Source organism: Halichoerus grypus, chromosome 3, assembly GCF_964656455.1.
Source record: "Halichoerus grypus chromosome 3, mHalGry1.hap1.1, whole genome shotgun sequence".
NCBI lineage: Eukaryota > Metazoa > Chordata > Mammalia > Carnivora > Phocidae > Halichoerus > Halichoerus grypus.
This window is the reverse complement of record NC_135714.1, coordinates 43341971-43364920: the sequence shown is the minus strand read 5'-3', so window position 1 is coordinate 43364920 and position 22950 is coordinate 43341971.

Sequence of the window (22950 nt, the reverse complement as noted above, 5' to 3'; positions counted from 1 at the left end):
AATGTCATTCTTCTAGTTGTTCAGGCCAAAAACCTTGAACTCAACCTTGATTCCTCTCTTTCTCTCAGAGCTGAACTATAATTAGTCAGCAAATCCTGCTGGTTGTGCCTTCAAAATACGAAACCCAAACTTAATCAATTCAATGAAATCTTTGGAGTCAGTGCTTTACTAAAGACCCTAGCCAGCTCAATAAATAAGAAAAAGAAAGGAAAGTTCTAAGGACTGCAAAATAAGAAACAAACTGTCATTATTTGGAGATAATCAGAAACTCCAATAGAGTCTAAGATAAGATATTAGAACTAATTGGAGAGTTTGGTAAGGTTACTGGATACCAAAATCAATTTTTAAATATTGATCATTTTATTTCCCAGCAAAACCAGATGATAAATGTTTTAAAGATATGATTTTAAATGGCATAAAATATTACGTTTAGGACTAAATCTCATAAAAGATATGTAAGTCTTTTTCCAAAGAAAATAAAATCATACTGGTATTAAAAAGGACATATCTAAAATGAGAGCTATACTAAGCTCACAGACTGGTTAAGATGATAATTCTCCCCAGACTGATTTATGGAATAAATATAATCCTGATTAAATCCCAACTTTTTGTGGAACTTAACAAGTTGATTCTAAAATTTATATGGAAGGGGCATTTGGGTGGCTCAGTCAGTTGAGCGTCAGACTCTTGGTTTCAGCTCAGGTCATGATCTTGGGGTCATGAGATTGAGCCCTGCCTTGGGCTCTGTGCTCAGTGGGGTGTCTGCTTGAAATTCTCTTCCTCTTCCTCTACCCCTCCCTCTGCTCTCACTCTCTCGTTCTCTCTCTCTAAAGTAAATAAATCTTTAAAAAATTTTATACGGAAGTAGGAAGGACTAAAGATGGCCAAGGCACTGTTGAAGATGAAGGAGAAGGTTGGAGGGCTTGTTCTATGAGACATCAAAGCTAACACAGAGCTGTAGTAATGGTGTCAGTGTGGTATGGAAGTAGGGATAGACAATAGACAATGGAGCATGGTGGAGAGCCCAGAAACAAATCCCCATATATACAAACACTTGACGAATGATTGAGGTTGCGTGATGCATCAGTTGGGAAAGGATGTACTTTATAATAAGTGAGGCTAGGAAAAATGAGTAAATCTCAGGAGATAGACATAGGTGGTGACAGATAAGGAAAAGAGAGAAAGAAATGGGACCCCTTCATCACTCTACTAGTAAAAAAATCAATTCCTGGTGGATTAAAGACCTACTGTGAAAGGCAAAAATAAATATAGAAGGTAATATAAGAAACTACTTTCTCCTATATCTTCTAGAAGGTTACATAAGAAACTACCTGATCTCATGGTAGGGAAGTTTTTTTTTTCCCCCCAAGATATAAAAAAAACAACTAGAAGAAAATATCAGTACATTCTACAACATTAAAATTAAAATCTTCATCAAAACACACCATAGAGTGAAATACAAGGCACAGAATGGGGAAAGGTATTTGCTATACATATAGCAAATATAGGATTAAATAAAAAAATTTTTTTAAAGTGCAAATAGAAAAAAAAGACAGGCAACTTGATAGAAAAATGGGTAAAAGACTTGAGCGGGCACATCCTCAAAGATACTCAGATTACCAAGAACATACAAAAATGTGACCAATCACATAAATAATCAGGGAATTGAAAATTAAAATGGAATATAATATTACATCAGAATGGCTAAAATTAAAACAACTGAGATACTGAGTGTTAAAGTTCTAGAGCAACTGGAATCATCAAACAGTGCTGAGGCAGGATAAACTGTTACAACTACTTTGGGAAACAGGTTGGCATTATCTAGTGAAGTTGAAGATATCATACTCTATGACTTAGCACTTCCACTCCTGGATGCATGTTAGAGCAAGACACATACATGTGCTCCCGGAGATGTAGACAATAATATTCAAAGGACATTCATGATAGTTCAAAACTGGAAACAACCCAAGTGTCTATCAGCAATAGAATAGATAAATACAGCGAGCCATTTTCGGACAATCCAATATTCTGGTGTGATTGCAAAGAACCCTAATATAGCTCCATGCAATATGGACGAATCTCACAAACAATGCTGGGTAAGAAAAGGCAAGACACAAAATTACACACTGTATAATCCTACTTACATAAAGTTTAAAAACAGGAAAGAAAAGCAAAGACATAATCATTATAAAAGGCAGGTCATTTTCAAGGGAGAGAAGTTTGTGTTTGGTAAGGGATTTATATGGGAGACTTCTGGGGTCCTGGTGGTGTTCTTTTTATTGACCTGTGTGGTGGCTACATAGGTGTTTACTTTATAATTACTGTTATGCTGTATACTTGTGTTTCATGTACTTTATGTATTTTTAGTACATTTCACAATAAAAAGTGTTAGAAAAGCATATTCATAATCTGATCATTTCTTACCAAGTCATTCCTACTACCCTGGTCCAAGCCACTTTTGCCTCTCTATTATTGTAATACCTTCTAACTAGTATCCTGCTTCTACCCCTTATCCCCCTTACAATCTATTCTCAGCAGAGTAGCCAGAGTAATCTTGTTAGAAATGTAAGTAAATCATGTCATTCCTCTGCTCAAAACTCTCTACCTGTCCGCTTTCTACATGTTTACCTTAGATCCAGTTTCCTGGGCATTCGTTCTATCTTTTCATTTAGTTGTCTTTCTCAACTGAAAAAATAACATAAAAAATTGGTCTAAGCCTTTGATACTTCTGCCTGGCACAACTAAATGCCAAACCACTTGGAAAAGATTGTCAGAGAAAAAGAACTCACACTAAAGATGGGTTCCTCAAAAGGTATTGAACTCATATGGAATCAATCTACTATGAGTGACAAAAATCAAGAATACAGAACTCTAGGAAATTGAAATAACTAAATCACAATCTGAAAGGTATAAAATTAGTATGTTCAAAATGATCAAAGACACAATAGAAAGAATCGAAACCCTAGAAATAATGTACTATTGGAAAAGACCAGGCAAGTTTTATAGACACAAATATAAGTTCTAGAAAAGGCAAAAGTAGGGCACGGGTTGGGGGGGGGTGGCACTCGGGTGGCACAGTTGGTTAAGCTTCTGACTCTTGGTTTCGGTTCAGGTCATGGTCTCAGAGTCATGGGATTGAGCCCTGAGTCAGGCTCTGCACTCAGCATGGAGTCTGCTTGGGAATCTCTCTCCCTCTTCCTCTCCCCCCTTCAAATAAATAAATAAATAGATCTTAAAAAAAAAAAAAAAAGAAAAAGCTAAAAGTGATTGAATCGCCCATTAGGGAGCTGAAAAGAGACTGGGAAGCTAAATCTGTGGTAGATACTCAGAAAGCAGTGAAAACTGATAGAGATGGAAAAATGAAAGAAGGAAAGAAATGAGGAGGAAGGAAGTGGGCCAACCTATAATCAATAGGAGGCCAGAAGGAAAGAAGAGATAAAATGAAGAACAGATAAAGTTTGAAAAGGTAGCAGTTGAGAATTTTTCCAATTTGACTAAAATTGTGACTCTTCATATCTAAGGAAAATAATGAAACTTGAGCAGAATAAATAAAAATAGACATCTAGACCAGAAGTAAAAATGAAAGTCAGACAAAACACACACACAAAATCTTAAATGCAGCCAGAGAAAAAGACAAATTACCTAGAGAAATAATAATTACACCAACAACAGTAATAATATAATTCAGAAATCAGTGGAATCACATTGCAAAATATTAAAGCAAAGTAACTGTCAATTAGAATCTACACACAAGAAACTACCATCCAAGAATAATAGAATTTTTTGAAAATTGAAGAAATGTAATTTATCACTCATAAGGCCCCACTGAAAAAAGTACATGAGCATGTCCTCTAGAAAGAAGGAAATCAAACTCAGAAGGAAAGAGTGAGATGTAGTGAGCAATGGTAAACATGTAATTGGCAAGTGTGAGTGTTTACTCAGGTTACTAAGTGAGCACTGATTTCATAAGATAATGTTATCAATAAACCTGTATAAAAAATAAAGTTGGAATAAAATACTAGATAACGGTTAAGATGGGATGAAGTGGTACATTTCTTTTAAAGTCTTTGTGTTTGGGAGGATAAGAACTATCATGTTTGACTTAAAGCCTCAAGTTAATGTTAAAAATGTAAGGTCAACCAATACAAGTAGGATTTAAACCAGTCTGTATGTGGTGGGGAAAGGAATAAAGGAAAATATATAAACGGCCAATAGCATGGCAAAAGATCCTTAACATTGTTATCTATCAGCAAAATGCAAACTGAAACCTCAATGAGATACCACTTCACACCCAGTAGTACAACTATAATCAGATAATAACAAACGTGGAGAAATCAGAACCCTCATACACTACTAGTGGGAATGTAAAATGGTGCACCTCCCTCGAAAAACAGTCTGGAAATTCTTCAACAAGTTAAACATGGAGATACCATGTGGTCTAGCAATTGTACAGCTAGGCATATAACCACAAGAAATGAAAACATTTGCCCACACAGAAGCTTGCGCATGCATGTTTGCAGTAGCATTCTTCCTAATAGCCAAAGGTGGAAACAATCCAAATGTCTATCAGCTGACAAATGCCTAAACAAAAGGTGGTATATCCATACGATGGGATAGTATTTGGCCATAAAAACGAATGAAGGACCAATACGTGCTATGACACAGATGAACCTTGAAAACAGTATGCTAAGTGAAAGAAACCAGTCATAAAAGACCACAGAACAATGCATTGGGATTTGAAGAGGGGTGTAATATATCACCCCCTCTCCCTCTCCTAGCCCCCAGCCGGCAGTCTTGATAAGATGTAAGAGCCCAGAGTCTGCTTAGCCTCTGAGTCTCAATTTCCTTTCCCAAGTTCATCAAGCAGGTAAGTCATTCTTTCTCCCATGGGGAGAAAGGAGTGAGTGATGGGGACTGGAGAAATATATCTGGTATGGTCCTCATGTACTTTTTCTTCCTTTATCTTGGTAACCCTTCTGAACATTGCCTGGTACATTCATTTATTCATTCATACACCAACTGTTTATTGAGCCCTCACTGTGGGCACAGCGCACAGTGGGGAATAGAAAGACTGGGCTGTAGCCTCAGGGAGCTGGTATTTTGGTTGGGGGGATGACAGCATGAAACATCTGAACAGCCGCACAACAATCAGATCAGCCCGTTCCGGTGTTGGATATTCCAAGGCTTGGTCCTGAAACTCCTCTCAGTTCCATTTCCACTCACTTCTTTGGGGATCTCATGTCTCAGGCCCTGAAATAATGCCAAGGCCTCAACCTTTCCCTTGAATTATTCTAGTCTATCTAATTTTAGAAGTGAATATTTAAAAGTCATCTTAAATTCATCTCTAAGAGCAATTTTTCATCTTCCCTCCCTCCCTTCTTTTCCCCATGCAAATCTACTCATGTCTCAGTCTTCCCAGGAGCTGGTTATCTCCATTGCTCAAAAATCTTCGGTCTTGGGCGCCTGGGTGGTTCAGATGGTTAAGCGTCTGCCTTCGGCTCAGGTCATGATCCCAGGGTCCTGGGATCGAGTCCCACATTGGGCTCCCTGCTCCTTGGGAGCCTGCTTCTCCCTCTGCCTCTCTCTCTCTCTCTGTCTCTCATGAATAAATAAATAAAATCTTAAAAAAAAAAAATCTTCGGTCTTATCTTGTCTTCTCATACACCACATCTAATCCACCTGAAAGTCCTGCTAGTTTTACCTTCACAATATGTCTAGAATTTGATACCATTTCAGTATCTCTATGACTATCATTCTTTTTCAAGTCCTCATCACTTCCTGCCTGCCTGGATTATTATAATAATCTTCTAACTCCCGCTTCTGCCTTAGTCCCTAAGGTCTATTTCCCTCATGGCAGCTGGAGTTGATTCCTTCTAAAGGTGAAGTCAGATCATGTTATGCCCCCACTAAACCCTCTAGTGGCTTTCCTTGTACTTAGGGGAACAACCAAAATCCTTACAATGGCGTCCTTGGTCCTCCCTGATCTGGCCCCTGCCACCTCTCTGACTTCATCTCCTCCTCCTCTCGCCATGTCCCCCCCTACTCCCTTCACACTGGCCTCTGTGTTGCCCCTCAAACCACTAAGCCTCCTCCTGCCTTATGGCCTTTCTATTTTTGTTCCATTTGACCAGGCAGCTCTACCCCCCATTATCTGCACGACTGCTTCCCTCGATTCTTTTGGGTTCCCACTCAAAATTAAAAGACACCACCCTATATAAAATAGTACCTCCCTCTTTTGCACTCCCTCCCCCAATATTCTCCACATCATTTATTACAACTTGACATACCATGTATTCCGTCATTTATGTGTTTATTGTCTGTCTTTTCCCACAAAAAATAAATGCACCATGGGGGGCAGGAATTCTTTTATTCCCTATTTTTCTAATTCCCGTGTCATTGCCAACCATATAGGTACTCAATGTATATTGTTGAATGATTGAATAATGAATCATTCCGTATCTATTCAAGACATCAATACAAGACATGTAAGGCAATGCATACTTCATTGCCAAATCAATGGTATAGAAATTAATATTTTTGCATATTATTTTCATTATTATTACATTCCAATAATTATATGCAACAACCATCTGTTCATTATTACATAAAACAAGCAGGATTGATGTCCTATTATTTTATTTAGGTTAATAACAAAACCTGACATGAGTAATGGAGAAAACATGAGGAAGTGGGACAATTGAAAGGAAGAGAGTGGGAGTTAAACTTTCCTTCCTATATGACTTACATCATTAAAAAAATTCATATCATTAATGTGCTTCCTTTTCCACTTAGCATGTTCAATTCATATAACACAGAAACTCATTTCCTAAGTTAAATCTACATTTTCCAGTTGGCATAAAAAGAATAATGTCTTATGAGAGAAAACATTTGGGTCATATGCACAGGACATTGAAAATTGATTAGGTTTGATTCATCTGTCTCAGTAAAAATCTTTATAAAGATGAGTGAAAATATTTTAACAACATCTACTCCTTGGAATTCCTTGCCACTATTATTTTCCCTGGAACCCCTTCTTTCTATGCAATGGATTATATTCTCACCACCAAAGTTGGTATTTATTTGTATTTTCTTTTAACAATGTGCTTAATTACAAAGGGATTTTGACATAAAAACACTACTAATTTTAGACATGGGTCCTACTTAAGTGTTTTCCTGAATTTCTTTACATTGTTACCAGACAATGTAAAGAAGGGAACATTTCCTGAGGTATGAAACCTGATCAACAGATACTAATCTGTTCATTCAACACATATCACTCAAAGTCCTTCTGTGTCCTAAACATACTGGGAAGAGCTGGAGACTCAATGAATGAATAAGACCATCTTGCAAGGAGCTGGGTTATAAACTGAAACTTCTTCTTCTCCCTTCTTTCTTATCCTAAAGGAATCTGTCTCCTTTAAACTGCTCTTGCCCATTTGCAAGGAGGCAGCCTTGAGAGAGCAATGGGCAGTATACACTATTGACCCAGTAAAAGCTGGGGAAAAAAACCCCACATGTAAACCCGGCCTAACTCCTAGCAAGATAAACATAAAACCCTCACAACTAATGGTCTTTCCTCAATTCCTATTCCCTGAAACATCACATGTGTCTTTCAACAAAAAATTACCAGGCAAGAAAAAACAGCGTGAAGAGACAAAGCAAGCATTACAACAAGATTCAGATATGGCAGAGATTTGGGAATTTAAATTCCTGGAGGCCAGGAATTTAAAATAACTATGTTTTATGGTCTCTAATGAAAAAAAGGGGACAACATGCAAGACCAGATGGGTAGGTGAAGCAGAGAGATGGAGACTCTAAGAATTCAAAAGAGATGCTGTAAGTCAGAAACAGTATAACAGAAATGAAGAATACCTTGAAAGGGCTGATCGCTAAACTGGACACGGCTATGGAGAGAATCAGTGAGTTTGAAGAAAACTTCCCAGACTGAAATGCAAACAGAAAAAGAGAATGGAAAATTGAACAGAATATCAAAGAACTGTGGGAGGAATTACAAAGAAGGCGATCTATGCATAAAGGGAATATCAGAGAGAGCAGGAGGAGAATGGAGCAGCAAAAATGTTTAATAATAACGGCTGAGAATTTTCAAAATTAATGGCAGACCCCAAATCACAGATCCCGAAAGCTCAGAGAACACCAGCAGGATAAGTACCAAAAAATCCACACCTAGGAGTATTGGATTAATGTTGCAGAAAACCAAAGACAGAAAAGATCTTGAAAACCTGCAGAGGAACAAGGATAGGAGTTATGCTGGATTTCTAAAAACCGGACGCAACCAAGATGTCTCTCAATAGGTGAATGAGTGAACAAACTGTGATACAGCTGTACAATTGCATAGAGATCAGTAATAAAAAGAAATGAGCTATCGAGCTTCCCAAAAACATGGGTGGATCAGATATGAATATTGCTAAGTGAAAGCAGCCTACGTACTGAGAAGGCTACATACTATATGATTTTAACCATAGGACATCATTCTGGAAAAGACAATTATGGAGCGCAAAAAAAAAAAAAAAAGAAAGAAAGCAGTTGCTAGGGGCTTGGCAGGTGAGTAGGAAGGGATGAATAGGTGGTGCACAAGGAATTTTTAGGGTGATGAAACCATTTGTATCATGTCGTAATAGTGGATATGTGACATGCATTTGACAATCCATAGAACTGTGCAGGGCAAAGAGTGAATAAGTGAATACTGATGTAAACTTCAGATTTAGCTAATAAAAAATCTGCAAAGAAAAAAATAAACTGTTATTAGTGACTCAGTGGAATGCACATTATTGATTCCAAACTCTGGCCTTTTTTCATGGTCAAAAGATGTTATTTGTAGGAATGGTTTAGGTACAGGTTTTGTATGTTCTTATGTAGTGGCTTAGAGTGACTTTCTTATTTATTTATTTATTTATTTGACACAGAGAGAGACAGAGAGAGCACAAGCAGGGAGAGGGGCAGAGGGAGAGGGAGAAGCAGGCTCCCCGCTGAGCAAGGATCCCGATGCGGGGCTCGATCCTAGGACCCTAGGATCATGACCTGAGCCGAAGGCAGTTAACCAACTGAGCCACCCAGGCGCCCCAGTAGTGACTTTCTTGTACAAGTGCTAAAGAATACCTTAGAATTCTGTTATAAATATCCCTGAAGACACCATATAGTCACATATAGTTACAATAATATTTTGTTTTTTGCTAGTGAAGCAGCAATCTGTTTTATTTTTACTCTGAGAGGGAAAGGTCTGCAGGAAGATACAATGTTGGGTGCAGTATTTGGCAGTTTCAGGACCAGGGAATCAGGCTTTAGGGCAGCCAATTAGATAACCAGGAACAAGCCACATTACCACTCTGGGTCTCAGTTTGCTCATTTGTAAAACAAGGGGGCTGGATTGTATCAAAAAGTCTCAAACTTAATATACATAAGAGTCACCTGGGGATTTTGCTAAAATGTAGATTCCTATTCAGTAGGTGGGGGATGGGGCCTGAGATTCTGCATTTCTAACAAGCTCTCAGGTAATGAATACCTGCGCTACTGATCCATGGTCCACATTCTGAGTGGTGAAGGCAAGATCATCATTGTCCAATAGAAAGATAAGGTGAGCTACATGTATAATTTTAAATGTCTAGAAGCCACATTAAAAAGGTAAAAATAAATAGGTAAAATTAATTGTGGTAACATATTTTAACCTGATAGAATAAAAAATATTATTGTAACATCATCAATATAAAATGATGAATGAGATATTTAATAATTTCTTCCATATTAAGTCTTTGAAATCTGGTGTGTGCACATCTCAATTTGGATTAGTCACATTTCAAGTGTGCTATCATGTAGGACTACACAGGGCTAGACAATCCCTGTTGCCCATTTCAGCGCTGAGAGCATTTTCCCACAATTCAGGTCTACTTTCTAAGTCAAATAGACTGCTGCCTCCAGGTGGCGCTAGTGTTCTTTGTTTCGTCCTTGAAAACTTGTTTTTGCTTGCTTGAGAGCCCTACGAAGGCCACTTAAACGTTATTTATTTACTCATTTAGTTTCTTCTCTTCAGTCATTCATTTCATAATTTATGTTTACAGGGCATATTAATGGTAAGCATATTATATTCTCTGTAACTCTGTCCAATAACTACAGCCCAACAAAATTACTGGTAATTATGCCGAAGTGAATTATAGAAGAGATACATAAAATCACTGTTACCCATTCTTGGAAGGGTGAACTATAGAAGATTGCTGTCTGATTATACAATATTTTTAGACCTACTATGGTGACCAGCTATTTAATAGAGCACAAATGGAAATAGGAGAATTGCTGACTTTAAATAATTGCTGATTAAAAGAGTAACTTTGTGACGTGGTTGTTTTATCAAGAGGAGGAAAATACTTCTTCAGTTTTCTCTAATACAGGATGACTGGTACTTTGGTGGTTTACATGTTGAATTTTCTGAAAGGGAAATGATGAGTACAAGAGTTAATTTTCAATTTCAACCCTGTAATTTTGTCTGTATTTCAAGCATACTATACCTGGGAGATTACATTTTCTGGAAGAATAATCTTAATACTCAGGCTTAATTTTAAGAAGATATGCCTAATCTCCAGTTTTTTGAAAGCTTTGTATTATTTCTTTTGAATGTGTCTCTAATGATAACAAAAATATGTCAGGTATGGTGAAAAGGGGTTTCAATGTGTTAACTCAAAAAAAAAAAAAAAAAAAAGAAATGTGTTAACTAATCTTCACAGTAAACCAGTAAAATAGATTCTTTCATTATCCCTACATTTCAAGAGAAATGGGTGCTCTGGGGATTCAAGAACTTGTGCTGGGCACATGACCATTGGGAGGTAGCGCATGGGGGTGCCTAGGGGGCTCAATCGGTTAGGTGTCCAACTCTTGGTTTTGGCTCAGGTATGATCTCATGGGTTATGAGATGGAGCCCCGAGTTTGGCTCCATGCTCAGCAGGGAGTTGGCTTGAGATTTTCTCTCTCTCCGTCTCTCTCTCTCAAATAAATAAATAAATCTTAAATTTTTTTTTTTAAGAAAAAGAGCATGAATATAAATCTAGTCTGTTGGATCCTACAGTTCATTTCCATAACTACTACACTACATTGAAGAAGCTCCTTTCTTTTGTCTTCTTTTTTTTTTAAGATTTATTTATTTATTTGAGAGACAGAGAGAGACAGAGAGCACAAGCAGGGGCAGAGGCAGAGGGAGAGGGAAAAGCAGACTCCCCACTGAGCCGGGAGCCTGACGCGGGGCTCGATCCCAGGATCTGGAGATCATGACCTGAGCTGAAGGCAGATGCTTAACCTACTGAGCCACCCATCCTCTGTCTTAAGCTGAATTTACTGATTAGTTGACAAGATAGTCAACGAAAACTACAGTCCACAATATCCAAGATGAGGGAGGGGGTTGTCTTTTCTAATGATAAAAACTAACATATGTAAAATAAGATCAGAGAGCAAAAATTTCAGGTACTCTTGGTCTTAGTTCTCATGACTCTCTAATGACAACCCAAGGCAAGTCTTTGAAACTCTATTTCTACATCTGTAAGACATGAACAGACATTTCTCCAAAGAAGACATACAAATGTGGCCAACAGACACATGAAAACATGCTCCACATCACTCGGCATCAGGGAAATACAAATCAAAACCACAATTAGATATCACCCCACACCAGTCAGAATGGCTAAAATTAGCAAGTCAGGAAACAATAGATGTTGGCGAGGATGCAGAGAAAGGGGAACCCCCTTACACTGTTGGTGAGAATGCAAACTGGTGTAGCCACTCTGGAAAACAGTATGGAGGTTCCTCAAAAAGTTGAAAATACAGCTACCCTAAAAAACAGCAATTGCACTACTGGGTATTTACTCCAAAGATACAAATGTAGTGATCTGAAGGGGCACCTGCACCCCAATGTTTATAGCAGCAATGTCCGCAATAGCCAAACTATGGAAAGAGCTCAGAAGTCCATCGACAGAGGAATGGATAAAGAAGATGTGGTATATATACAATGGAATATTACCCAGACATCTAAAAAATGAAATCTTACCGTTTGCAACGACATGGATGGAACTAGAGGGTATCATGCTAAGTGAAATAAGTCAATCAGAGAAAGACAATTATCATATGATTTCACTCATATGTGTAATTTAAGAAACAAGACAGATGAACATAGGGGAGGGGAGGGGAAGGAAAAATAAAATAAGATGAAATCAGAGAGGGAGACAAACCGTAAGAGACTCTTAACTATAGGAAACAAACTGAAAGTTGCTGGAGGGGAGAGGGGTGGGGGGATGGGGTAACTGGGTGATGGGCATTAAGGAGGGCACGTGATGTAATAAGCACTGGGTGTTATACACAACTGATGAATCACTAAACTTTACCTCTGAAACTAATAATACAGTATTGTTAATTAATTGACTTTAAATTAAAAAAAGAATGAATAGGAAATCTCTTTCATGGCTGTATAGGTTGAATTCATGATATGATTTCTGACAACTCACGTCATAATGTAAATTCCTCCCACATAACCATTGTCAAAATATATGCATTATATTGTACCACGCATGGATTTCCCAGCAGTTTTTATGGTTCTCTTTTTGATGCATATAATACAAAATGGTGTGTGTGGGGGGCTGCCTGGGTAGCTCAGTCAGTTAAGCGTCTGCCTTCAGCTCAGGTCGTGATTCCAGGGTCCTGGGATCGAGCCCCACATCAGGCTCCCTGCTCAGCGGGGAGCCTGCTTCTCCCTCTCCCTCTGCCTGCCGCTCTGCCTACTTGTGCTCACTCTCTCTCTGTCAAATAAATAAATAAAATCTTTAAAAAAAAAATGGTGTGTGTGTGTGTGTGTGTGTGTGAGATAGAATTCAGTTCAAATCCTTTCTTTGCTGCCCCCTGGCACTGTTACGTTGAGTAGCTTAGTGAAGCTCTCTTGGAACATCAATTTCCTCACCTGAAAATCAGGGTTGATGTATTTTTTTTCCTGGGGATACATCATAGAAATTAAGTGAGCTGATATATGCAAAGTCTCTAGCATAACTTAATACTCAATAATGTTATTTTTGTAGAATAAGAGAATTATCAATAAGCTACACCCGTGCCTGCTGACTTTACTTTTTAGGGGAACTTGATATCCAGTGGCAAATGGAGCACAAAAGTGAGGCTCCTCCTCAGACAGAGAAAGTCTCTACTCCCCCTCAACTCCCCCAATTCTCCATTTTGGGATGGAATTGGGCCAAGTTCATCTAACTTATGCAGCAAACGGCTTTAGTTCTTTACTTTGCTTTGGCAGTGAAAACCAGTCTGTTAAGTAATCTTGTTGAAGGGCTTATGAAGACATTATGGTACTTGGCTTCCTATCTTCTCCTAGTCGCCTGGATGAAAAATCTGTCTTTCCTTCCTATCTTTCAGACAAAGGATTTATAACTACTTTAGCATATTATTGAAGCAAAGAGACACTATGGAAACGTGCCTCTGGGCTGACTTTCGTAGGTCCTGATTTGGATGCCTTGCTTAAGTTTCGCAGGAGGAAAAAAAATACATTGTTTTTAAAATGTCAACATTTCCTGATATAAAAATGGATTCTTTTCTTTTTGATTTGTTTTTTCTTTCTTCTCTTTCTCTTTCTCCCTCTTCCACTTCTTCCTCCCCCCCACCTCTACCTTTTTCTTTTTCTCCATGTGTGACTACATCTGAGAACCCATAAATCTTAAAACTTTTCACTAGGTTCTTGAAAACCAGCCCAAATGATTTTTCCTCACTAAATTTCCTCTTTTGTTGCTGGCCAGGAACAAAGCCACCTAAGCCAAGTGGTCACAGTTCACTACACACATACGGAGAAGGAAAATCTATTTTAATTCCCCAAAGATTAAGGGACAGTCTGCTTCTGACACTAGAAGGGGGTCCTGGAAAAAACGATTCATGGACAGAACATGATCTCAGAATATCCTCCAAGGATTCAGAAGATGCCCAAACAAATATGGAGTCTGAGAATTTCCCCATGTCGTGTGTTTGGAAAAGGAGCGGAGAGCTAGAGAAAGGGGGAAAACTTTATCAAGTAGAAAGACAGACAATGGCCCCAACATGAATGCTATCTTAGAGCAGACAGGGAGATTCAACCGTGATGGTTTTGGATTATGTACAAGTTTGAATTGAGAGAGAATTTTCCCACAGAGGAAGCTGGTCCTTTCTATGGAGTAGCTGCAAAGTAGATAGTGACATAGGGTAAACCGGGAGTGGGAGATAATCCAGAAGTGATAGTGCGTTAGCCTCTCCCACACCCTCACGCTCCCCTCACCCACTCCACCTGCACTCATTGTTCACGTCATTGAGGGATCAATGGTAAGGTACAGCGGGGCATGGAAATGGGTATAGGCTTCATAACCACACAGATCTGACTTTGAATGAATCTCTGCTCTACTTCTAAGTGACTCTGGCAAGTCACTTAGCTACCCTGAGCCTCAATTTCCTCCTCTGGAAATGCAAATATTATCTGCCCGATAACCTAACCAAGCTGTTGTGAGAATCACATTAGGTAATGGAAAAGGAAGGCGCTTTGCAAATTATCAAGGGCTGCAAATGTGGTCTAATGATAACAATGACCTATGGAACCGATGAATCTTATGTCTGTGGATTTCTGCAGACTGAAGGTTCAGGTTCGCTGATGAAATCTCCTTCTCTTTTCTTTGTCTAATAACAGATGGGAGGTTGGTCAGCCCCCATCAGATGGAATTAATCATATTGCAGAGTAGAGGAGCCCGCCAGCACCTTGCCCTCAGGCTCTCAGCTCCCTATAGCCCTGCTCCCAAGCATGCTGCCTTACTCCCTGCTATGCACTGGACGTCAAGCTAGACAACTTACTTAGGCTTTCTTACTCTCTTGTCTGCAGAACAGAAAACACAGGATCCAGATGAAGACACTTGCTCAAGTTCACACAGCCATGAAGTGTGAGGGTCAGGATTCTAAGGCAGGAGCCCTTTTTTTCTCACAGGGTATGGAGACCAGTATAGTTCTCCCTAGTTTTGTCCACCTTACCTTCCTCTCTCCCTCCTCCTCACCCTCTTCTCTCCCGCACCCCCTCCCCCTCGCCCCACCCTTTTGTCCTTGAGGTATGAAGCTTTCTTTGCTACATAACCAGGGGAAATTTAAAAAGAAATTAAAACACACATAAGCAAGAGTTGGAAGTCTTTTTTTGCTAAACGTTTTTTTTTTTTCCCCGAATTTTCAGGGAAAGCACCAAAGAAGTGAAACCACGAATACATGGTTTCCCTGGTGGTCATAGCCTACATGGGTTTGTGCCTGTCTTTCTAAGAGCTTTTTTTTTAAAAAAATGTTTATGTTAATTGCAGAGGAGATACATGAATACATTTCCATTGTAAATTTTTTTGACAAAATATGTTTGTTTATTTATTTATTATGTTCATTAGCCAGCATATAGTACATCATAAGTTTTTGTTCCATTGTAAATTCTAAAAATTGAATATTACAGATCAAATTAAAGTCTCTTCTGACCTCCTTATTCCCTACCTCAAATGTTAACTATTGCTATCATTTTAGTGTGTGTTTTTCTAAAACTTTAAAAATTAATTTATACACATTTATCTAGATAAATATATATTATTATTATTATTATATGACTGGTGTCCGTTGCATTAACATAAACAGTTGATTAACACAGATTTTGTATGTTAGATGTGTTATATTCTGTATTCTTACAATAAAGTAAGCTAGAGAAAATGTTAAAATCATAAGGAAGAGAAAATACATTTAATGTACTGTATTTACTGAAAAAAAAATCTGCATATAAGTGGACTCTCACAGTTCAAACCCAAGTTGTTCAAGGGTCAATTGTGTATCTTTAAACTTATAGTTTAAACCTAGCATGAAATGGTCTCTCCCACATGCCTACTAAAAGCTCATTAATGTATGAGGCTCTCTTGGCTCAGTGGGACTTCAGACCCTGAGGTGTTGTGGATCCTCAGGGTAGACAGGCCTCTTAACACTATTCTGGAGCGATAGGGAAACGTCATAATTGTCTCACAGTTTGTTCAAGAACACCCCCTACTTTGCACAAGGATCAAGAACCCCAAGTGGCAAGAATGCAAACCCTCTCTGCAACTGTTGTCAGAAAACATAGACCTAAGGAGGGGCCGAGGCCCCTGAGAAGAAGCCCAGCCACATGGGCCAGGTAGGGTGTAGTAACGTCAGGTTTCATCAGAGCCTGTGCTTGCCCAGTGTCCTTGCTCTTTTACTGAGCTCCTCCATTGTGCCAGCCGGGCGGTGGGGGGAGGCAAAGATACCTTCTTGCCCCCACTCCCTAGTGCGGCTAGAATCAACTGGCTGGCAATTTTGCACCCCAAATTCTTGGAGACTGTTTTTCTTTCATAAGCACAAAAGAAATATTCTTTATTATGGCTACAATAAATGCTCTATAATTTTCACAGTTGGTTGGGAGGAATGTTGAATTAAACGCTCTGATGATTTCAGTTCTATTGTGAACATGATTTGTTGGCTGCTACTTGTTTCCTTTCTTGGTCCACAGTTTATTTAATTGACTCTGAACATTAAGTGATGATTGAAATGGTTTGATTTAGAATAGAAGGTTTCACGCTATTGCAGAGGCAGTCCTTTCCGAAATCTCCCACCTTATGAGCTGGGCCTGTGGTTGCTGGCAGCAATTTGTGAACAATAAAGCCTTATTTCCCAGTACTGGCCATTGTTTAAAAGTGCCATCACATCTCTGGATTGATTGGCTGGAAGTAGTGGTTCCTTGGCTCTGCTGAACCTCATTAGTGCATTAAGAGTGGAGATCAGTTGAACGGGCCAGAGGCAGCTTTTGGAAGAGTTGGTCGAAGATTTTTATTTTGCTTGTAATTTTGGTGGCATTCTCAAGGGAGGACTCAATGTTCGAGACTAAGATGCTTGTGTTGGGATTACAGAAGAAAGCCTTAAGTTCTAGGGTGAGCATGGTAGGATATGGTCCAGCCAGCCAACTAGATATCACACCTAGCTGTGGCCTTGGAAGGGCCTCCCTAAAGGAAACTGGGGTTTAGGGGGAGAAATAATGAGAGAGGTTAAAGGGGAGAGAATCTGAAAGTGAGGACGAAGAGAATGAATGGGGCTCAGGGTGGTGAAGTTTGGTGTCAATGGCACCAGCAAAGGCTTGGCTGGGGGCAAGTGGGTTCCGGGGTCACCCTAAGACACAAGGCACCTCAAAGCCCCTGATTCTCAGAAAAGTGCTATAGGCTAGTGTAAGCCTGGGGGAAGGAGGAACGAAGGCCCTTGGCTTCATTGCTGAGCTTCTTTATGGAACCACAGAGTGACTAGAAGCATAAAGATTTTCCAGTTTTTTTTCTGTTATGCAAGTACATGTAACACTCAGATCAAGGGCTGTTATACTTGAGGTGATACCAAGGGAACCCCTTAAAAGGTAAGTATCACATTCTGTTCCCTCAGATCAACATTTCCCTTCAACCAGTCCAAGGATCTTCTGGCTCCAGAAGACTTTGGCTAAGACCCCAGAGCTGGTATTTTTAATACTGGGGGCTGGAAGAGTCCCTTACAATTTCTGAGCCTCATTCTCCTTGCCTGAAAATGGAAAATGTGTGGATTAAAATAAAGGTTGAAGGTATGGAAGCTTTGTAAACTGTAGAGGTGTTTTTTTTTTTTTTTATCCTTTGGAAGAAGTCATATCTTTTTTTTTGTTATGTTATGATAATCACCATACGTTACATCATTAGTTTTTGATGTAGTGTTCCATGATTCATTGTTTGCGTATAACACCCAGTGCTCCATGCAGTGCGTGCCCTCTTTAATACCCATCACCAGGCTAACCCATCCCCCAACCCCCCTCCCCTCTAGAACCCTCAGTTTGTTTCTCAGAGTCCATAGTCTCTCATGGTTTGTCTCCCCCTCCGATTTCCCCCCCTTCATTTTTCCAGAAGGAATCATATCTTTAAAAAGAAATGTTGCAAATAGCAGACTGCCTTATACAGGGAGATACTCAAAACTATATTAGTACCATATATATGGTATATGGAAATGATGATGTACATACCTTATATATGCAGATTTCCCCGCTATCCAGTAAGTAGAGTGTTCCTCTACTTTTGTAAACCAAAATGGCGTAAGGCAAAGAAATTATTACTATTAATTTATACAGAAACATGTTTGAGCATTCCCAGACCTGAATAATAACCTGTCTTAGGCTTTTCTGATACCTTAGCACTTGCTAATGGATGCACAAAATAAATCCAGATAAAGCACAGATGCTCACAGACACGGTTCAAAGCTATGGTGGCCTGATGCTATGAGGCTGAATATGGTTCTTGGGGAAGGAACTTGGCAGCCCCCCTTGCTCACTGCTCTGGTGCGTGCTGCCTCTATCCCACCTTGCTGCAGCGCAAATGCTGACTGTTATTTCCCCCTTTCACCTTTTTCTGTAAAAGTGAAAATCTTCTTCGAATTTCTTTCAGTTAGTGAGAACAGGTACTAATGTAGGTCTTTTGTAAAAGCAAAGTGGCATAATGTGAACTTTTGAAAAGCTGGGGATACCTCTATATAAATTGTCTCCAAGCTTCTGAGGAACAATATAGGATATATGTATGCATAGGTAGAGAAACAGAACCGATAGGACCTATTATCTATCTATCTATCTATCTATCTATCTATCATCTATCATCTATCTATCTATTTATCATCTATCATGTATCATCTATCTATCTGTATCTATAAATCAAGAGATTTGTTATAAGAAATTGATTCACACAATTACGGAGGCAGAAAAGTCTAGACCCAGGACAGCCGATGGGATAGGTCCAATCCAAGTCTGAAGGCCCCAGAAGCAGGAGAGCTGATAGAGTGATGGCTGAATCCAAGTCTGAGAGGAGGAGAAAACCAATGTCCCAACTTAAAGACAGCAGGCAGAGAGAGAGAGAGAATATGATGCTCCCTTACTCTGCCTTCTATTCTGTTCAGGCCTTGAATGGATTGGATGAGGCCCACCTGCGCTGGAAAGGGCAAACTACTGAGTCTACTGATTCAGATATTAATCTCATCCAGAAACACGCTGCTAGACACACCCCAAAGTAATGTTTCACCAAATATCTGAGCACCCCGGGCCCAGTCAACTTGACATATAAAATTAACCATCATAGGGCGCCTGGGTGGCTGAGTTGGTTTGGTGGGCAACTCTTGATTTCAGCTCAGGTCAGATCTCGGGGTTGTGAGATTGAGGCCTGATTGGGCTCCACACTCAGTGGGAAGTCTGCTTGAGATTCTTTCCCTCAGCAACCCCACCTCCCACCACCTACTCACTCTCTCTCTCTCTCAAGTAAATAAATCGTAAAAAAAATTAACCATCATATACTCCCTTTAGAGTGAAACTCTAAATAGAAGATGGAAATCATCTAGGGAAAAGAATATAAGTATGCATACCTACTGTAAGGATTCACATAGAGGCTTAAAACACAATATAGGGCAGGGAACTGTGAAAACACTTGAAGTGGCATGGCCCAAGTGAGAAATGTTCTGTGAGTTTGGCTTTATCCAAGTCTAGAATTTTAGTGGCTCTAACAAAAGGGATGGACTAGAACTCTGCAAATGGTCCCCTGTACTTCACTTTTTGGGCTGGCAGTTTAAGATGATAATGCTGGTGTCTGCATCATTATTTGCGGCTGGACTCATATGTGTGGTCATGACGATGCTCACTAACCAGAGCAAAATTCATCCTGCAGAACCTGACATGCAGAGCCAGAGAACTAGCTTGGAGTCATGTTACAATATCTTGGATTTTATACTTGTGATGCTTGTCTGGGGTGTACTTGCAATATCACCTTGAGAAAATAATCTCATCTCTTTGAAAGGTTTCCTTATTTGTATGTGATGAGATGTAGAAAAATTTTATTTTAATGCCTGTTATGGGAATTCATTTTTAAGGATAGACAGCTGTATCATTTAAAAGTCTGCTACAGGGGTGCTTGGGTGGCTCAGTCGGTTAAGCATCTGCCTTCGGCTCAGGTCATGATCTCAGGGTACTGGGATCGAGTCCCGCATCGGGCTCCCTGCTCCGCGGGAAGCCTGCTTCTCCCTCTCCGTCTGCCCCATCCCCCTGCTCATGCTTTCTCTTTCTCTCTCTCTCTCTGTCTCTCAAATAAATAAAACCTATTTTTTTTTTTAAAGTCTGCTACAAGCGACAATAAAGCTCAACTTAAAATGGCCTAAAGAAAAAGGGAAGTTACTGCCTCAGTAAATGAAAAGTTCAGGGATAGGGCTGGTGTATTAGCTTCTTTTTTTTTTTTTTTAAGATTTTATTTATTTGACAGAGAGAGAGAGAGCACAAGTAGGCAGAGCAGCAGGCAGAGGGAGAGGGAGAAGCAGGCTTCCCGCTGAGCAGGGAGCCCAATGTGGGGCTCGATCCCAGGACGCTGGGATCATGACCTGAGCTGAAGGCAGACGCTTAACCGACTGAGCCACCCAGGCGCCCCTAGTTTCTAAATTGCTACAACATTGGTGGCTTAAAACGACAGAAATTCATTTCACAGTTCTGGAGGCCTGAAGTCTGAAATCAAGGTGGTGGCAGGGCTGTACTCCCTCTGGGGGCTCTGGGGGCCTGGTCTCTTCTAGCTTCTCGTGGCTACCTGGCATCCTTTGTGTTCCTTCGGGTTGGAACCACAGCCGGAACCAAAAGGGGAGTGGTTACAGCCATGTCACACCCTTCTCTGCCTTCATCTTCATATCAGCTTCTCCTTTCTGTGCCTGTGTTTTCTCTTCTTTGGTCTGCTTCAAATCTTCCTCTCTTTGTAGGAATGCATGTGATTCCGTTTAGAGCCTGGGTAATCCTGGATATGTTCCTCCTCACATTTTTTTGCCATATAAGATAATAGTCACTTTTTGCCATATAAGGTAGCATTTACATGTTCCAGGGACTAGGATGTAGATATATCTTTATGGCCATCATTCAATCCACTACAGACATTGGCTTCAGATATTGCTGGCATCGGGCCCAAATTATGCCATCAGGACTTGGTTTCATACCATCTTTCAGCTATCCTTCATGTGTGGCTTTGGTCTTAGGCTGCATTTATAGCAAGATGGTGGCAGGAGCCCTCAATTTTATATCCTCTCAGCTTCATAACTGAGTCAAATCCTCTCTCCCAGCCTCAGAGAAAGTCTCATAGGGCTTCCTTGCGTCTGAGGAGTCACTTACCTGTTCCCAAACCAGTCACTGTGACCAGGGAGATGTGAGGCTCTGATTGGCTGGGCCAAGGTCATAGGATCATGGTATCAGCTATTCTGGGACCACATGGACTGAGAACTGGGAGAATGGTTCCCTAAAGAAAAATAAAGGCTATCACAAGAAAAGGTAGTGGATATTGGGTGGCAAGTTAAGAAACAAAACAATTCGAAGGAAACCCGCTCCCCCCTCCAGTTATCTAATGCATTAGCTTGGTTGATAAGATGCTTTAATAAGCCCTTTATTGATGTAAAAGAAGAAAGCTACTCTGTGTAATATAGAAGAGAAAGGGGGGAGGGTTGTGGGAGTGCATGGGGTATCTGGGGAGTGGAGCAGGAGGAGAGACACCAGAGGGGTCTAACTGAGATTTTGTAGAGATGTGTACTGTGTGAGATGATCCTTCTAGGGGCTCCATGAATCTTCAGTAATTCTAGAAAAATTATGATATACTTAATTAAATCAATGAGATTTCTTATTGGAATGGTGAAGGGGTTGAGTTTGTATCAAGCTTGGGGTTTGGCCAAAATATAGTCAGCTCTTGTAGATGAAGTTGAGAGAGGAGACCTGGGTTATATGTAAAATAGGGCTAATGACACTCTCTTCATAGGGCTGCGTGCTCAGGGGTGGGGTGCGGGTGGAGGTGTCAACTGAGATCAAGGGTTTGAACATGTTTTCTCACTGTAAAGGGATACACTCCTGAGAGTTACCCTTGTATTGTTGTCATGACTTTCCTCATGAGTTCATATCCATGTTTTCCTCAGCATCACCCCCAGACACTTATCAGGGAATCAGTCAAGAATGTGGATAAATCTGCTCAAATCCATCTTCCCACCAACAAAGACCTCAGAGCACATCCTTACTGGCGGTAGGGTGTCTTGGCAAACAAGGCTGCCATTTATGGCTTCTTGTGTAGAGGATGATGCCAGAGATGGAGCTGAGCTTCAACAAGTCAGACAGAAGTTGACTTCTTATGTTACCTGGGGCCCTGTAGCTGCGGCACTGCCGTAAGTGTGGTTGCATCCGTCAGTCTTCTGAAATCGTGTGCGCCGAATGTGTGCGTGTGCGCAGATGTATGTGCGTGCTTCTCCCGTTGTCCTAGGAAGAGGCTTCATGGCTTTCAACAGATTCTCAGAGGAGTCATGACCCCCCAAAGGTTAAGTACTACTGAGTTGTAGCATTTCTGGTGGTGAGACCTTGTTGAAAGGTGAATGAAGAAACCTGAGAATTATAAACCCACTCAATTGTCAGCTCACTCAGGCTGGCTCCTCTTTGAGGCTTTGGCGTCCCACTCTGACATAAACATTTTAGGAAAAAGCAAAACATTTTGTTTTGTACAGACACTCATCCCTTCTTTAAAAACAGTTTACTTTGTGTGTTTTTACATTGGAAAGATAATACTACTTTTAGAAAATTCAGACACTAAAGAAAAGCAAAAAGATATTTTTTAAAAAATCATTCAAGTATCTCATGGAAAAGTTTGCTGGCACACAGTCTGATGAGCATAAGCTTTGGTCTCAGATACACCTGAGTTTGTGTTCCGTGAAATTTTGAGAAAGTTGCTTAATCTCTTCCAGTCTGTTTTCTCATTAATAAAATTGAAATACTAATTGTACTTACATCATAGTGTTTTTGGGGATTAAATGAGAAAATGTATATACAGTGCTTAGCCCAGTGCCCGGCATGCAGTAATTACTTAATACATGAGAGGATTTTGTCATGAGTAT